The 3290-nt window shown below is 51.8% G+C and overlaps 1 non-coding gene across 1 annotated transcript; it reads left to right on the plus strand.

The window, feature by feature from the left end:
• The first annotated feature begins 2253 nt into the window (after positions 1 to 2253).
• Positions 2254 to 2360, plus strand: LOC123838008 (U6 spliceosomal RNA). The gene has a single exon (XR_006789352.1). It is a non-coding gene; the product is annotated as a U6 spliceosomal RNA (small nuclear RNA).
• The last annotated feature ends 930 nt before the right edge of the window (positions 2361 to 3290 follow it).

The following is a 3290-nucleotide window of genomic DNA, read 5'->3' on the forward strand; positions in this document are numbered from 1 at the left end:
TCAGCTCAGGTCATGATCCCAGGGTCCTGGGATCGAGCCCCACATCCGGCTCTCTGCTCAGTGGGGAATCTTCTTTTCCCTCTCCCTCTGCCCCTCCCCCTGCTCAAGCTCTCACTCTCTTGCTCTCCAAATAAACAAACTCTTTGAAAAAGAAAAAAAAGAAACTACCTTCATTTAGTCATCCCAGTTACTGCCTGTCATAAATGCCTGAGTTGGGGTTGGTCCTATGTGTGGGCCGAGGAACCGACCAGACTTGCAGCACTCAGGGGACTGGTTGAGGGGTGGCTGCATTTCAGTGAGACAGAGAAGCAGGGTTGTTCTCACTCAATAGCTATGTGGATTTGAACCCATTCCTCCCAGTTTGTCTACCTCTAGGGTTTTCAGACTTCCTACTGTTGACATTTATGGCCGAATCATTCTTAGTTTTGTGTGTGGGGGGGGTACGTTCCTGCCCACTGTAGGATGTTTAGCAATACCTGGGGGTTCTACTCACTAGGTGCTAGGAGCAATCCTCCCTCCCAGTTGTGACAGCCAAAAATTTCTTCAGACATTGCTATCCTGAGGGAAAAATTACCCCTGTCCTTGCCTTGTTGAGAAAAACGGAGTTATCCTGAAGGAGAACGAACTAACCAGAAGTCTTGAGCAGTAGTTGAGAGATGGCTTTAGGGACAGACAGTCTCTTTCAGGGGGTTGGGGGGCCAAACTCACTCCACATCAAGGCCTAGCTAAAACTCGGCTCACATTTCCTTAAATGTATTACCTTAGGTTTGACCTTTGACTCCAGTTACAGTTCTTTCACCATTGATCTGGCCCAAACACTTAGACTCTCTGAAACCTCTCTGTGTGCCCCTTCCTGTCTTCCTTGGTTCCAGGCGAGTTTCCTGCATCTCTGGAGGGTAGAAATGGGATGTGGGTCTCTCTGAGCTAAAATCAGGGTGTCTGGAGGGTGGTATTCCTTTTTGGAAGTTCTAGGGGAGAATCCATTCCCTTGCTCTTCCCAGTTTCTAGGGGCTGCCCACACTTCTTGGTTCACGGCCCCCTTCCTCCTTTTTCAAAGCCGGTGGCAAGCATATTCCCTAGCCATGCCTCCCTCTCTCGAGCCACAGCTAGCCAAGTTTCTCTGCTTTTAAGGAGCACCGTGATTAGATTGGGCCCATCTGGATAATCCAGGCTAGTCTCCCCATCTTGAAGTCCTTACTTTAATCACATCAGCACAGCTGATTGGCCGTGTAACGTTTTGTCACAGGTCCTAGGTATCAGGGCCCTCGTTCCGCCCACCACAGCTGGGCCACCTGCCTGGCCTCTAGCAACATCACTCCAGCTCGGTGTCCCCATTCTGAGGGGTGCAGGTCGTGAGCTCAGGGGTTTCAGAAGGTAATGTCACTAGGCCCAATACCAGCCGTTTAGCACCCATGATTATTACCAGGCAGCATGGAGTCTACCTCGAGGCTTCAGGCGCCTAGAGCTGAGTGTTGTCGCTTCCATCAGCCTCCTCCAGTCCCTTTCCTCTGGCTGTCCCAGAAACATAAGCCTCCGGGCCTGACTCCCTAGGAGGAGGGCGTAAAGCTAGGGCAAGTCCCCTCTTTCTCTCTCTCTCCACCACCCATCATGGCCCAGAGGGCTCTGCACCAACCCATATAGCCTCCTGTTGGCAAACACCGTGCAGAGAGGGGGCACCAGTGCTCAGGCCACATTCACGCAAGTGGCCTGATGCCCCTGCTGTTTCTGCTCAGCACAAGACACCCAGGGCTGGGCACAGGCTTCTGAAAAATGTGGATAACCGGGAGAGAGCGCACAATGGCTCACTGAATCCTCACAACAACCCTGCGAAGTACGTGCTGCCACCACTTCTTACCGGCAAGGAAACTGAGGCGGCAGTATTTCGTGACTTGCCAGTAAGTGGGAGCAATGGGATTCACGGCCAGGCAGGCTGGCTCCGAGCCTGTGCCTGGCCCCCGAGGCTACGCGCCTCCTCTGTCAGGAGACCGGCAGGCTCTGCTGGCAATGGGAGTGCTTTCTCCTACCTAGATGTGCACTTTTAAAAAGCACAATGAGGGACGCCTGGGTGGCTCCGCAGGCTAAGCGTCTGCCTTCAGCTCAGGTCATGATCCTGGGGTCCCGGGATCGAGCCCCACATCGGGCTCCCTGCTCAGCAGGGAATCTGCTTCTCCCTCTGCCCCTCACCCCGCTCATGCTCACTCTCTCTCTCTCTCTAATATTAAGTTAAAAAAAAAATAAAAAGCACAGAGAGATGCACTCACTCTGGCAGCACATATTCTCAAACTGGAATGATACAGAGAAGAATAGCATGGCCCCTGCACAAGGATGACACTCAAATTCGTGAAGCATTCCTAATTTTTTTAAAAAGATAAAACCCGAGAGGAGTACCTTGTGCAACATAAGGAGGCATGCACCCGACCAACGGAGGTGGATTTGGGTTGGAAGCCCGAATAAGGTAAAGGTATGCTCAGGTTCTTCTGTTTACTGGCTGAGGGGCTTTAAGCAAATAACCCACCACCTCTGAGCCTCAACCTCTTCACCCACGGAACAGGGGTGACAGTAACCATACCGTGCTCACAGGGGTGTGGCGGATCAAATGAGATAAGGAAGGTGAAATGATCTGGTGTAAGTTATTATTACGGTTCGAGCGTGGGCTTCACACTTGTTGGGAGTGAATTTGGGACCGAGACCTTACCGGTCCCCACATCACACAACCAGGCAGCACCTATTCCTTCGGCACAGAATGCCAGCTCTCTTTTTTCATGCCCTGCCACCCCCGAGGCTCTTGCTGGAACCTCTGCAACTGTCTTCAGCGGGCACACTGCCTCCATTCCTGCCCCTTCCACCCCTCCCCCATTAGCCTTACTGAGACCCACCCCTGCTGTGAACCCCAAGTTGCAACCTTCTATGGCCTGGGTCTGGAGGGTGCCACAGATGAGCCAAGCCAGGTGGGGCAGGTATGCAGACACGTGAGCTGCACCCTACGGGGCTCTTGTCAAAAAGGGACTCAGCTACTCCATTCCTGCAGATTGTCTCCATGAGGCCACATCCTCCTATGTTTAAGGAGAAGCTGGAAATCTGGGTAGTATGTGAAATGTAGGTCCTTATTTTTAAAAGTTGGCTCAAATTAAACACACACACTATACAGGCCAAACAAAAGCCATCTGCAAGCTAAACGTAATCAGCCAGTTTTTTACTTTGGTGTACAGGCTAAATCCCAAATCATGAACATGGCATTCTAGGCTCAGATTCAGCAATGACCTACCTTTCCAATTGTCTCTTCCTCTCAC

The sequence above is a fragment of the Mirounga angustirostris genome, unplaced genomic scaffold, assembly GCF_029215605.1.
Source record: "Mirounga angustirostris isolate CCGP_5_RB_7025 unplaced genomic scaffold, mMirAng1.0.hap1 SCAF_8, whole genome shotgun sequence".
Taxonomy (NCBI): Eukaryota; Metazoa; Chordata; class Mammalia; order Carnivora; family Phocidae; genus Mirounga; species Mirounga angustirostris.